This window comes from Chiloscyllium punctatum, chromosome 50 (genome assembly GCF_047496795.1).
Source record: "Chiloscyllium punctatum isolate Juve2018m chromosome 50, sChiPun1.3, whole genome shotgun sequence".
Classification (NCBI taxonomy): Eukaryota; Metazoa; Chordata; class Chondrichthyes; order Orectolobiformes; family Hemiscylliidae; genus Chiloscyllium; species Chiloscyllium punctatum.
In genome coordinates this window covers 22,772,933-22,789,005 of record NC_092788.1, presented here as the reverse complement: position 1 = coordinate 22,789,005, position 16,073 = coordinate 22,772,933, and positions in this window count along the sequence as shown.

Below are 16,073 nucleotides of genomic sequence, written 5' to 3'. Positions count from 1 at the left end.
ATGATTGTGAGTAGACTGATGGGTTGGTAATTGGCTGGATTGGATTTGCTCTGCTTTTTATGTATAGGAGATTCTTGGGTACTTTTCCACACAATCAGGTAAATGTTGTTGTTGCAAGTGTATGGGAACTGCTTGGCTAGGGACGTGGCAAGTTCTCGAGCGCAGGTTTTCAGTACTATAGCCAGAATGTAGTCAGCGTATGTACCCTTTGAAGTATCCAGTGTCTACAACCGTTTCTGGACATTGCGTCGACTAAATGGAATTGCTGATGACTGGTAACTGAATTACTGAGGAACACTGAAGGAGGCCAAGATGGATCATCCACTCAGCATTTCTGACTGAAGATTGTTGTGAATGCATCAACCTTATCTTTTGCACTGAAGTGCTGGGCTATTGCATCATTAAGGATGGGGATATTTGTGGAATATCCTCCTCCAATGACTTGTTTGATTGTCCCTACCATTCCTCGACGAGATGTGAAAGAACTGCAGATCTTAGATCTGATCCGTTGCTTTTGGGATCACATAGCTCTCTCTATTACTGATTGCTTATGCTGTTTGGCGCACAAGTTGTCCTGTGTGGTGGTTTCGTCAGGCTGACACCTCATTTTCAGGTATTCCCAGTGCTGCTCCTGCCATCCTGCACACTCCATTGAACCAGGGTTGATCCTCTGGCTTGATGGTAATTGTTGCAAGGGAGATATGCCAGGCCATGAGGTTGTACAATTGATGACTCACAACACCTTATGGAAACCCAGAATTGAACTGCTAGATCTCTTCGAAGTCTGTCCTATTTAGTCCGGTGACAGTACCACCCAATATGATGGAAGCTATTCTCAATGTGAAGGTGTGACTTTGTCTCCATAATGACTATGCGGTGGTCACTTTTACAGATACTGTCATGGAGAAATACTTCTGCAACTGGCAGATTAGTACGGATGAGGTCAAATATGTCTCTTCCCTCTTGTTAGTTCCTTCACCAACTGTGGCAGACCCAGTCTAGCAGTTATATCCTTTAGAACCCCACCAGCTCGATCAGTAATGCTGCAGCTGAGCCCCACGTTGTCGTGGACATTGAAATCCCCCACCCAGAGTACAAATTTGTGTCCTTGCTACGCTCAGGGCTTCCTCCAAGTGTTGTTCAGCATGGAGGAGTACTGATTCATCAGTTAAGGGAGGTTGGTACATCGTAATCAGCAGGAGGTTTTCTTTCACAAAGGTAAACTAACACCATAAGACTTCATGGGATACGGATTCACTGTTGAGGACTCCCAGAGCAATTCCTTTCCAATTGTATCCAATTAAGCTGCCACTTCTGCTGTGTCTGTTCTAAGTTTGTGAGAAGATTTGTAGCTCGGGTGCTCGTTGTTTTGGTTCTGTTCGCCGAGCTGGGGATTTGTGTTGCAGATGTTTCGTCCCCTATCTAGGTGACATCCTCAGTGCTTGGGGACCTCCTGTGATGCGCTTCTGTGATCATTCCTCTGGCAATTATAGTGATTTGTATCTGCCGCTTCCGGTTGTCAGTTCCAGCTGTCCGCTGCAGTGGTTGGTATATTGGGTCCATGTCGATGTGCTTAATGTTTGAATCTGAGGATGAGTGCCATTCCTCTAGGAATTCCCTGGCTGTTCTCTGTCTCTTCTGCTGGTGAGACAGGAAATATCCGGGGAAGGTGATGGTGTGTCTGGGATATAGTCATACTCACTGAATCGTACCTTACAGACAATGTCAGGCTGTTGCTTGATGAGTCTGGTTATTTCGATTCACTGTTTCCTGCCAGCTGTCCCATTCTGGAAACATGGCCATATATTCGCCCCAATCCACTCAGATTTTATTTTGCAAATTAGCTTTCCCAAAATTTTCCTGAAAAACCAAATACTTGTCTCCCAGACCGTTTCTCAAACATAATCCCCATTTCCTAAATCCGTGTTACTCTTGTTTCTGACCATTACTTTCAGTCCCAATAATTTCTCCTAAATCTTTGATTTACTGTGTTCTATGTTCCATGTTCTAGAACCCTTTTCCACACCCGATTTGGTTTTTCTCGTATTGTTAGAAAGTTCTGTGAAGACAGAACTGAAGTTTCATAGTACTGCCATTTCCCTGTTCTCCTTTGCCCATTCTCTGGTTTCAGATTGTAAGGAATCCGCACTTGTTTTCTCATACTTCTCACATTGATATGATTTGACAAGCTATTACAGTTCACTCTTATAACCCTTGTGAATATACTCTTCAGAAACCCAACAATTTCTGCCTTTAGCTACTCCATAATTGACCTTCCACACCATACACTCACAAGAGCATAGACCAACAGAAATACAGCACGATCTATATTAGTCCCACTTTCCAACGCCAGGCCCATAGCAGGGAATGTTATGACACGTCCACGTGCACGTTCAAGGACTTTTTGATGGTTGTGAGGTTACCTGTGATAACTCCGCTCTCAGGAAGTGCATTCCAGACCCCAACAGCCTCTGGGCGAACAAGAATCCTCAAATTCCTTCTAATTCTCAAACACTTCACTTTAGAAGTGTGCCCACTTGTTCTCGACTCTCTGACTAAAAGGAACAGCTGCTGTCTACCCATCCATGTCCATGCTTCTCATAATCTTTTCCTTCTGAATCACATCCCCCTCAGCCTTCTCTGATCCAATGTGAACAACCCGAGCTTAGCCAGCTTCTCTCCATAGCTGATATGCTCCATCACAGGGAACATCCTGGTGAATCTTCTCTGCATACCATCCAGTACAACCATATTCTTCCTTTTAAGTGGCTTCTAGAGCTACATGCAGTACTACATCTTGGCCTAACCAAAGCCCTGTATAGCTCTTATAATCTATGCCCCGATTGATAAACGCTACACCTAAGGTCCGGTTCTTAACTAGTCCTGCTCAGTCCCATTCAGTGATGAGTGAAGAAGCACCCTCTGAGCTTCCCAATATGCTGCCATTCATTGAGCACTCCCCTGTCTGGTTCCTTCTTCCACAGGGTATCACCTCATATTTATCAGGGTTACGTTCCATCTGCCCTTGATCTGACTACCTGACCATTCCATCTGTATCTTCCTGTAACATAAGACCTTTCTCCTCACTGCCAACCAAGCGGGCAAACACAAACTTACTTATCACAAACCCCACCCCCTTCACCCACCCCCTTCATTCACATCTACACCATTTATAAATACCACAAATAATAAGGGACACAGCACTGATCCCCGTGGTACACCAGGAGATAATGGTCACCAGTCACACAAACAGCCTTATCCCACCACCCTCTGTCTCCTGACACTAAGAAACTTTTCGTTGTTACTTGTCACGTTAGCCTTGATTGCATGAGACTTTATTTTATTTTAAATTTTCCCATATTGGGCTTTCTCAAAGACCTTGCTGCAAAACTAAATAAACGACCTCCTCAAACTAATTCAATCAAATTCATTAGATGTGACTTTCTTCTGATAAAATCATGATGATTATCCCTGATCAAACCTTGCTACTCTGACTGGAGCTCAATTTTCTCCTTCTGTATTTTCTCCAGTAGTTTCCTTAACAGTGATTTAATACTCGTTCGCCTATAGTTCCCTGGTCTATCTCTACCACCCATACTGTGAAGTTAAAAATCACACAACACCAGGTTCTCGTCAAACAGGTTTAACTGGAAGCAAACTAGCTTTCGGACCGTCGCTTCTTCATCGGGTGATTGTGGAGGACACAATTGCAAGGCACAGAATTTATATCAAAAATTTACAGTGTGATGTAACTGAAATTACACATTGAAAAATACCTTGATTGTCTATTGAGTCTTTCATCTGTTCGAATACCATGATAGTTTCAATTCATTCATTTGTAAATCAAAAAAATATATTAAAAGTTGCTTTCTCAGGTTAAATGTAACAATTGGTGTGTGTGTGGATATTTGTGTCTGTCTGTGTGTGTGTGTGTCTATTTGGGTTGGGGGTTGTGAGTGTGAGAGAAAGTGTATATATATGTGTAGTGAGTGTAGAATGTCTTAAATCTGTGAGGGGGTGTATGTGTGAGTGTGGGCATGTGTGTGTGTCTGGGGTGTGGGTTGTGAGTGTCGATGAGAGAGAGGATATATGTGTGTGCATGAGTGTGAAGTGGTCTAAGTCTCTGAGAGGATGCATGTCTGAGTGTGGGAGTGTGTGTGTTCCATGTGTATATGTGTGTATAGGAGTGGCTCTATGTTGGTGTGAGTGTGTGTGTGTGTGTATAGTGAAATGGTAGTCATCTGTAGTGTGACATGAACCTAAGGTCTCGGTTGAGGCCCTCGCTATGAGTATGGAACTTAGCTATCAGCCCCTGCTCGGCCACTTTTCGCTGTTGCCTCTCCCGAATTCCGCCTTGGAGGATGGTCACCCGAAGGTCCGAGGTCAAATGTCCTGGACCACTGAAGTGTTCCCCAACTGGGAGGGAACCCTCCTGTCTGTTGACTGTTGTGCGGTGCCCATTCATCCATTGCCATAGCCTGTGCTCGGTTTCCCCAATGTACCATGACTCAGGGCATCGTTGCCTGCAAAGTATAAGATAGACAACGTTGGCTGAGTTACATGAGTACCTGCCACGTACATGGTGGGAGGTTTCCCCACGTGTAATGGTGGTATCCATGTCCACAATCGGACACGTCTTGCAGCGCCTACCGTGACAGGGTTGTATGGAGTTGTCCTGAAAGCCCCGCAATGTGCTATGAATAATGATCTGTTTGAGGTTTGGCGGTTGTTTAAAGGAAAACTTTGGAGGTGTGGGAAGGTCGTGGTGAGGTGCTCATTCTCATTGATAATGTGTTGCAGGTCAAGAAGTACATGGTGAAGTTTTTCAACTCCTGGGAATTACTGAACAATGAAGGGTACCCTGTCGGTTGCAGCACGTGTCTGTCTCCTGAGGAGGTCATTATGGTTCCTTGCTGTGGCAACCGACAGGGTACCATTCGTTGTTAAGTATTTCCCAGGAGCTGAAAAACTACGCCATGTTCTTCGTGACCTGCAACACATTATCAATGAGAATGAGCACCTCACCAAGACCTTCCCCACACCTCCACTACTTGCCTTTAAATAACCGCCAAACCTCCAACAGATCATTGTTCATAACAAGCTGCCCAGCTTTCAGGACAACTCCATACAACCCTGTCACGGTAGGCGCTGCAAGACGTGTCAGAGTGTAGACATGGGTATCAAAATTATATGTGAGGACACTTCCCACCATGTACGTGGCATGTACTCATGTGACTCAGCCAACGTTGTCTATCTTATACGTTGCAGGCAAGGATGCCCTGAGGCATGATACATTGGGGAAACCGAGCAAAGACTACAGCAATGGATGATTGGGCACCGCATAACACTCAACAGACCAGAAGTGTTGCCTCCCAATTGGGATCACTTCAGTGGTCCAGGACATTCAGCCTCGGACCTTCGGGTGACCATCCTCCAAGGTGGACTTCGGGACAGGCAACAGCGAAAAGTGGTCGAGCAGGGGCTGATAGCTAAGTTCGGTACCCATAGGGAGGGCCTCAACCTGGACCTTGAGTTCATGTCACATTACAGGTGATCACCATTGCACTATATACACACACAGGCACACCTACACACACACACACACACACACACACACAGGCACTCCTATACACACATACACACACACGGACACACATATACACAGACACGCACACAGACACTCGCACACACCCTTACAGACACACATGCTCCCATACTCATACATGCATCCTCTCAGAGATTTAGACCACTCTACACTCATGCAGGCACATATATCCTCTCTGACAGACACTCTCAAATCCCCACCCCACACACACACACACTCTCACACTCACACGTGCACCCCCTCACATAATTAAGGCACACTGCACTCACTACACACACATATTCAAACTCCCTCACACTCACAACCCCCAAGCCAGACAGACATACGCACAGACAGACACAAAGACCCACAGGGGGGCACACATATATTTTGGGGGGTGAATTTATACTTGCAGAGTTACTTTTGTACTTTGCTCAAAAACTGCATGAATACAGTAAAACTCTGTTATCTGACTTTTTAGATTAGAATTGATCTTAACATCATGGTGTAGACAGAGAACACAGGGTGCTAACACCTTCGACATATTGTCTAGCTAACCCAATTGTTACAGTTAACCATAGAATGCAACTTTTTAAATTTTTTTTTGATTTACACACAGAAGAAGCTAAACTATCATGGTATTCGAACAGATGTAATACTCAACAGATAATCAAGGTCTTTTTCAATGTCTAATTTCAGTTACATGATACTGTAATTTTTTGCTATAAATGCGGTGCCTTGCAATTTTGTCCTTCACAATCACCTGATGAAGTTGCAGCTCTCCGAAAGCTAGTGTGCTTCCAATTAAACCTGTTGAACTATAACCTGGTGTTGCGTGATTTTTAACTTTGGACACTCCAGTCCAACACCGGCATTTCCAAATCATGATTACTGTGAAGTGGAATGGTATTAATTGTTCTCCAGTACTCTGACACCTCCCCGAAGGTCAGATTCTAATTAAAATTAATGTTAGAGGTCATCTCGCCACTTTATTTATGCTCTTCTCAAGCATCATTGTGAGATTTTCTCCAGATCTCCCGTTATGCATGTGGAGTAGAGAAGGACAATGATTTTCAACAATGCTGTGTATTACCCTAGAGAGCTGAGACTACTCTAAACTGGGTGGGAACCTTTCAGCAGCCTGGTAAATATTTTGCTACCTCTTGTACAGGATCATAGTGAGATCACATTGGAGTAGTGTGTAAAGATTTTTTCTACTCAATGAAGAAGGTGTATTGTTACATTGGACGGAGTGCAGAGATGGTTCCTTCAACTGATTCCTGCAAAGAAGGTATCTTAGGATGGGGAGATAGCAGGAAAGTGGAACAGAGGCCGCGATAACATTAGCCATGATTATATTCAATGGCGGAGCAGATTCGAGGGGTTGTATTCCTGACTGATGCTCCTCGTCCATACTCAGCATTTCGACCGTGTGACACTGTAAAGGGGGAGGACGGTGTATCAAACAGGAAGGAGGCACTCCGGATAAGTCAGTCTTAATCAGTTTGACAGAACGTCACCAGTGGAGTCACACAGTGACCAGTGCTGGGTCCTCCACTATTTACAATCTATATCAATGATCAGGAGGTTGGAACAGATATACAGATACTGAGTTTCGTGATGTCGCTTGGATAAGCAAGAGATTAAATTATCAAGAGAGGGTGGAGTGTCTGCAAATAGATACAGAAAGTTAAAGGCAATGGATAATCATTTGGCAGGTGCAATACAACAAAATATAACCTGTAATTTCATTTACAGGAGTAATAGAAGGCAGTATGTTACTGAAATGGAGAGGGATTACAGGACTTAATGATACTGTATACTGGGGGGTTCACTCAGACCCGTTCAGACATGGGAGGTTTTGCTCCATCCCTAATCGTCTGCTCCTTGACACTGCAAGTGACCCCATTGCTCTCCGTACACATGGAATATTTTGTTGTAGTTGGTTGGTGGTGGGGATGGTGTTTTGAAACGTGTATCAAGGGGACGGCTTTTATCCAAGACACAATTATTCCTTTCGACATGGAAACCCATAGACGATGGGAATGGCTGCCTGCTTCTGAATGAAGGAACTGTGGCTGCTTTCAGGATAGGGGTATTCACCAACATGATGTATTGTACATGTACACACTTTAACATTAATAGAGTGAGAGCTCCTTCAGTTCCTCTACCTCTCCCCATGTAATGGCGACTCTGCGGATACCATGTACATCTTGGGAATCCCACTATACTGGGAAAATAAGGATACACCTGGCAGCTTCCCGCTGAGGGAGAAGCAATGTATTGACCTCATCCACCATATACATCCTCTGTCACCGAATGGTGACATTGATGTTGAGATATTGGGAGATGATGGAGCTGTCACCTCGTCCTGCCTGGAAAGTTTCGGATCACAGAAGCTGAATGAAACTGTGACCCTAACAGCCACTGGCAGCACCGTCTTGACCCTGGCGTGAAGCTGTGGGTCGTGTTTAAGGAGGTGACACCGCTCTGTGACCAGGTCCTTGCTCAGTCAGGGTCCCCTCACACTCTGCTCCTGGGTGAAGTGGAGCTTGGGAAGCTGTTCCTGGAAAATCCGGGGTGGATACAGCAGATCCCTTTCCCCACACACACTCACTCCGTGGTTTCAGAGCTTCCCTGTCTGCAGCCTCTGTTCCATTTGGTGTTCATGTTACACATCCAGATGGTGTTACCATAGTCCCCAGGCTCCAACCAAAGTTGGGTCACCAAATCCACCGGTTTCTCTGAATGTCCGAGGCAGCTCACAGCACAAGCTCCAGCACACCATCCCCAGCACTTCCACTAACTTTTCAATAACAGGAGTCAGTCAGAAACCCCTCGGCTACAAGTGTTGTGGACCAGACCAGATCCCCGTAAAATATGTTAAGAAGGCCACTTAGACCCAAACCTTTCCTTATTTTGAATATAGATGTGAAGTGTGCTTCCCAGATATGTTCTGACTGGTCAAAGCACTCGACATTTAGCCGAACATAATCTATTCAAATGCTTTAGTAAAAATACAATCAAAGAAAATAACATTTTGGGATAGCTTATATGTCGAACAATTACACAAACAGTAGATACCGTACCTTCTTGGTATACACGACTCGGCACAAAGATATATTCAAATACAGATTCTTACATGCAGTTTTTTGATCCAGGAGAAATCAACATCAACAACCATCTCAGAGAGAAAAGCAGCTAGGGATCATGTATTGGAACTTCTAACCCTGCTGGGATCTCCAGCAGCTTCTGAATGCTGCAGCTAAAAACAAAACGAGAAAACCTGGTCTGGGAGAGCTGCCCACTGCCCTTCGATTGTTACCACCATTTAATGAAACCTAAAGGCCTCCTCAGTATTTCCTTAAACTGTGTTCAGACAGCAGTTCGGCACCTCCGCCTTTAAAATGTCTCTTAAAAAAACAAGAGAAAATAACCTTTTTATAGTGATAGCATCCTCGCAACTCCACCTTTAATAAAATGATCTATCATTATACAAAGATGGATTCATTTTAGACCTCCTAATCTTCCTTTATTAGTAGCAGGTAGATAGGATAGTGAAGAAGGCGCTTGGTATGCTTTCCCTTATTGGTCATAGTATTGAGTACAGGAGTTGGGATGTCATGTTGCGGCTGGACAGGACATTGGTTAGGCCACTGTTGGAATATGGCGTGCAATTCTCGTCTCCTTCCTATCGGAAATATGTTGTGAAACTTGAAAAGGTTCAGAAAAGATTTACAAGGATGTTGCAAGGGCTGGAGGATTTGAGCTATAGGGAGAGGCTGAACAGGCTGGGGCTGTTTTACCTGGAGCGTCGGAGGCTGATGGGTGACCTTATAGATATTCACAAAATTATGCGGGGCGTGGATAGGATAAATAGGCAAAGTCTTTTCCCTGGGGTCGGGAAGTCCAGAACTAGAGGGAATAGGTTTAGGGTGAGAGGGGAAAGATATAAAAGAGACCTAAGGGGCAACTTTTTCACCCAGAGGGTGGTACGTGTATGGAATGAGCTGCCAGAGGATGTGGTGGAGGCTGGAACAATTGCAACATTTAAGAGGCATTTGGATGGGGATATGAATAGGAAGGGTTTGGAGGGATATGGGCCGGGTGCTGGCAGGTGGGACTAGATTGGGTTGGGATATCTGGTCTGCATGGACGGGATGGACTGAAGTGTCTGCTTCCATGCTGTACATCTCTCTGACTCTGTGATTCTATGACTGCAATGCATATATATTATATTGACTCTGAGTATATAAATGTTCTCAACGAGATTAGATTTCAGACATTTTACTCCTGCCATAGAATGCCTTTGTCTTTCTTCATCCAAGTCTCCAGAATGTGTCAAAACTTAGGTTTTCTCGCCCTGTCACCTATATAATTTCAAATTGAATGGCAGCAATAATAAGCTCAATTGAAACAGACTGGTATTCTTCTCCCTAAACTTCTCCAAAAGACGTTAAGGTTCCACGATCAGTGATAAAGTTTTGTCTCATGTATGTTATTCGCAATTTAAATGCTGAAATGTTGTACCACCAACACCTTCTCAATGCCTTCTTCCCCATTGTGGAATAAATCTGTTGATGTTTCCACTGGACACTCCAAGCACACGTTACATAATGGAGCACTTCTCATCTTTCTAATAGTCCCTCTGAATGACATAGCTACTTATTTATCAGCATAAAATAATTACATGTTTCTGTACCTCTTAATGCTCTAACCTCTTTACCTGCTACTCCTGGCCTATACTCATAAACCTTACTTTCACAGGTAAATGTTTTAATCGCAACAGACTGGTATTTTTTGGCCTGAACGTCTCCAAAAATGTTAAGGGGTCACGATCAGTGATAAAGATTTGTCTCAGGTATGTTAGTGGCAATTTAAATGCTGAAATGTTGTAATGCCAACACTGAGCTCAAGGCCTCCTTCCCCATTGTGGAATTAATTTGTTGATGTTTCTACTGGACACTCCAACCACTGATTACATAATGGAGCACTTCTCATCTCTCCAATAGTCCTTCTGAATGACATAGCTCCTCATGTCTCAGCATTAAAGAATTATATGCTTCTGTGTCTCTTAATGCTGAAAACCCTTTACCTGCTACTCCTGGCCTTGGCAAGTAAGCCTTACTCTCACAGGGATATGTTTTAAGAAGATCTCGCACATTCTTCTCAATCTCTCACAGAAACCAAACTTTGATTTCTGAACCAAATTATTATCATCAGACATTTCAGCTTCTAATCTTGCCATTGTAACTCTCTGCTCTTCCACACGAGTTCTCACGACTGCAGGAAGTGAATTGTTGAACTTCTCCAAAAGAAGAATCTCTCTAAGTGTGACATAGTTTTGCTCTGTTTTTAATGCCCTTCCGCACCTTTCAAAATTACTTTGTTTGATTCTTTCAAACTCAATGTGCGTTTAATGAGGCAGCTTGATTTGCATTCCAGAAACGCTGTCTGTAGGCTTCTGGCCCAAGCTTATATGCATTTCAGATGGCTTTGTTCACCACCCCACAATGGCCAGATACCTCTACTACTCGGGATGCAAATACCTATCAGCTCTGTGTGGTTCAACTAAGTCCTCACAGTAACTGATCACTGCATTTGTTTAGCCACTTTCTCAAATGAAATTAAAAAGGCTTCCCCATCCTTCTAATCAAATTTAGATAATGCCTGGGGCATACTTAAACAGATCCCCATCAAGCCTTTGGCTCCTAAAGGGTGGCTCATCCTGACTATCCTCCTCATCCAGCCTGCCGTCTACCTTCATCTCCGCCTTTTATGTCAACTTTCCTCTCTAATTGCTAAATATTGAAGTTGAAACTCTCTTTTCTTCTCTCTTTTTTCTCTCTTTCTTCTTCATTTTCTTTTCATTTATTTCTACTTCTCATTTTAATTTAAATGGTTTCAATTCCTTCTCATGTTCAAGGTGCCTCATTTGAAATTGAATTCGAACCATTTCCAAAGAGTCTGATGGCAGTTTCACCAAATGTAATTGCTGAGCTATAGCTGTAATTATCTCTCATTTTCTCACAGACAAACACAACCCCAACTCCAGCTTGTCTGCCAATTCCTACATATTTGCCTTCATTACCTTTTGTAAACCCCCCAACTTCACTTTTCCACACCCAGAGAACTCTCAGTGACTGAAAGAATCTTTATACACAAAACACATTTTAAACCAAACGAATTCAACATCCGGAACAATTACCATACGCGACCTTTGAACCCAATAGTCTCCCGGTGCATACTCTCCAGTGTCTGCATGAGCTTATTCTGGATTCTCTGGTTTCCTCCCACAATCCAAAGATGTGCATGTCAGGTGAATTGGTCATGGTAAATTGTTCATAGTTCTCAGGGATGTGTAGGTTAGGTACCTTAGTCGGGGTAAATGTGTAATAATAGGGTAGAGGAATGGGTCTGGGTAGGTTACTCCTCGGAGGGTCGGTGTGGACTTGTTGGGTCGAATGGCCTGTTTGCACACTGTAGGGATTGTAATTCTAAACCCAATTTAGTATTATCGATTTAGAACCGGACAAGAGTCCCCAGTTTGTTATAGACCAACCAGACTGCCTCAAACTATTTCAAGAAGGTAGCTTGGATGCCAACATTTTCTTATTTTAAAGGCAGATGCGAAGTGGAATTTCCAGATATGATGCTACTCGCCGAACCACTCACCATTAATTAAAACATAATAATTTAAACACTCTAATGATAATCCATACAAAATGAAGAGGATTTTAGAATAACTTTACTATTGGAAACCTTAAGTGAATAATGGAAACAATACCTTCTACAAATGAACTGTTCCAATATACTAACATCACCTAAACACACTCCATGGTAAAAAGGAGCATTCAGACATACAGTTCTCCAATCCAGGAGGAAACAGCATCAAGTGAAGCTTCAGAGAGAACAGCAGCTAGGGATAATTTACTAAAACTTCCAACCCTTCTGGGACACAAGCACCTGGTAAGGAAAAAGAACGAGAAAGCCTGGTCTGTGCGAGCTGGCCATTGTTACTACTATTTATTAAAAACCCTAAAACCCTAAAAGTTATTTACTTGAGCCGTTTACAGTAGGCAGTTTGGACTTTAAGATCTCTTGTTAAGAAAAGAGGAAATAACCTTTTTTAAAAAAAGTGACAGCATTGTCACACAATTTAGATGCTTGGTACTTTACTCAATGAGCTTCCCCGTGTTACTGATCGCAAGGTCACCTGAGTTGGCAAATACAGGTACAGTCCAAGTTACAAGGATGTGTCTCATAACTTCTGAAACACGCCTCTCCATGGGCAATCACATGGGACATACTGGGAAGTGAAAAACAGCCTGACACATGCCATTTCATTATTGCTGAGCTACACAATGCCAGCACTCGATACACTAGGGAGACAAAACCCAAGGCCCGGGAATGATACAGAGGGACAGAGAGATTCACATTAAAGACAGAAACAGGCAGTTAATTAACTGGGAGGAGGTTGTGGAAATATGCGGAAAAAGACAGGGCATTGGGACTAACTGGAGAAGTGAGATCTTCGAGAATATAATTACAAGAATGAGAACATTGAATAAAGGCATTGTCAGATCGGCTGAAATGGTTTGTTATATCAAATTCTGAATCTGCTTCACAGAACACCACAAACAACATAAACTGGGACAAGATGACAGCCCAACATGGAGAGCTGTGCAGACCATGCTAGTGTGTTGCTCAGTAAACGGCACTATCTTCCCAGCATAGAGAGTATTGCAAACTTTACTATCATGCTAACTATACTCGCATCAGATTACCGTCTCCAGCGGGAAGGTTGCTCTCTGTGTGTGTGTGTGTGTGTGTGTGTGTGTGTATGTTTGTGTGTATGTGTGTGTGTGGTCATCAGAGTGTGAGAGAGAGAGTCCGTGTGTGTACGCGATTGGCGTGGTTGAATCCGAAACTCATTGTTTGAGAAGAAACGCACATGGAGGAAACTATTTTAAACACGAACAACTGGCAGGATTTTGGATAATCGACAGAGAGAGAATGAGAGAAGTTTCATGGACAGATGAGATAAAGTGTTTGAAAATGTCAAAATAAAGGTATTGCCAGAAAAAACAGCAATATATATCGGCGTGCACATGAATGACAGATGGATGGGATTTTGGTGTGAGGTCGAATCAGATTTGCTTTGGCAGGTTTAAAGCCGGGAGCATCAGCAGCAGATTATTAGCTTCATTAAGACTGTATTTCATAGCTCAAGGTTCAAACAGCAGATGGAATAAACCATTAAGATATATTCTGGAGTGGGGAGTATTTCAAGTTAGAAATGGTCAGGGAATGGTGTCAGGAATCAGCTCATGGTCAAAGGGATCACCCACAGTTGTCACTCGTCAGCTTCAGCAGCAGATATTGGCCAGGAATGGGATGGAAACAGTGGAAGGAAGTAAAGTTTGTAAACAGAACAGTGGAGATTGACCTCCATGCTCGTAACATTTAAATAACGAAGGCCATGATACAATAAATTGTAGTTCTCCGCTGAAACTGAGTAGTTCAACATAGAGACCCATGAGTAACATTGCCAGAGCAGAGGGAGACAGGAATTGAACACCTTCATTGATGTAGTTAGTAGTGGTCTGGATGGTGAATATCTGGATTCAGAATTTCAACAGGAACAATAATAGTGGGTAGAAGTGTAGAATATATGAAAGAACAGAAATTCAGTCATAACAAGTTTATAGAAAAAAAAGGACAGTGACACTTACCAGGAACACCAACGATAGCCAGGAAGGGATAATAAAAATATTGAATAATGCGAAGAATGTAATAGATCTGCAATGATAATGGCAACCAATCAAATGCAGAAAGATAACAAACATAATCGCACAAACTCCTTTTTATTGTTGGAATTTTCCAGTTTAATGTTCTCAGATTCTGATCCATTGTTGGAACATTCCAGTCTAATGTTCTCAAATTCTGTTCCATTGTTGAAATGTTCCAGTCTAATGTTCTCAGATTCTGATCCATTGTTGTAACATTCCAGTCTAATGTTCTCAGATTCTGATCTCTCCTCCCCTTTTCTCTGGAGCTGCTGATCCCTGTCAGTGCTGTCGGTGATGCTCTGCTCATGTTATGGGGTAACACATTGAACGGCGCCCATTTATGATTGAAAGAGGGAAACCCTCCACTGGGATGATTAGAATCCATGGAGACTGGCATTCATCACAGTCACTGAACAAGTAGGATCAGTTCACCAGTTCCATACATCACTTTTCATATCACTATAAAAGGGAACATTTATTGTGTTTGGATGGAATGGATGAGGGTTGCTGAGGGATGGACCATAAACATTTAAATCTTTTAAATCTTTTTGGCCTTGTATATGAGAGCATTAACAGGACACTGCAGGGCTCTATATATGTTTCACTCTGTTTATGAAAGGAGGCAGAAATAAAATAACAGATCGGCTGCATAAAAAATAACGACGGATGGGCATGTTTCTAGATGCCTCAACCTTCCGTATGGTACTTATTGACCAGTGTGAGGCTACTCCGGGTTTTAAATGCCCTGTTTTCAAATCCTTTCATAACCTTGAGACAGAGCACTGAGACTACTGCTCAGGAACAGGCCGAAGCAATTCTGTCCCTATGGGCCTCTTACTGAAGGATAGGAGAAGGCCATTCAGTCCATATTAGCCTGTTGCTACTTGAAAAGGTGGAACGCTGGAATATTAGTACATTTTGCCAACAAAATCATTCAAAATAAAAGGATTTGTCGCTGCAGCTGTATGAGGTGTCACTGAGATGACACCTGGAGTACATTGTTTCTGTAACTGAGAAGGGATGGACCTCCATCAGATAAAGTTTATTGGCTGCTCGTAATCCAGGGGTTGATGTATCATTTAAAGTCTCGTGGCTTTTATACAGGGAGAGGAGAATCCCATTCCGCCTCTCGAGCCTGTTACAGAGGGGCAGGAAGTATTTATTTAACATTCAAGTCTGTTACACATAAATATTACTTTTACACTAGTTATGGAATAGGAAAGACCTGATGTAAACATTAAAGTTCTAACTTTGAACAAGGCCAATTTTGAAAGTGTTAGGCGAGCCCTGTGAAAGGCTGATTGGAATACGCTATTCACAGGTAAAGGGATGGTTGGGAAATGCAAGGGCATCAAAACCTGGTTTCAGAGAGTCCAGGACCAACGTGTTCCTATTAGTGAGCGGGGCAAGGCTGGTGGGTGCAGGGAGTGCTGGATGGTTAGATATATTGATGCTCTGGTCAAGGTAAGGAAGGAGGCATATGTCAGGTAAACAGAGCTGAGATCAAGTGGATCCCCAGAGGAGTATAAGGGCAGTAAGTATATAGTCAACTCGGAAATCGGGCCACAATAATTAGAAATAGGGTTAACGAGGTATTGAAGAAATTCTACAAATCTTTTCATGGCAAAAGATTACCTAGGGAGAGAATAGGGCACCTTAAAGATCAGGAAGGCTAACTATGTGTGGAACCACAAGAG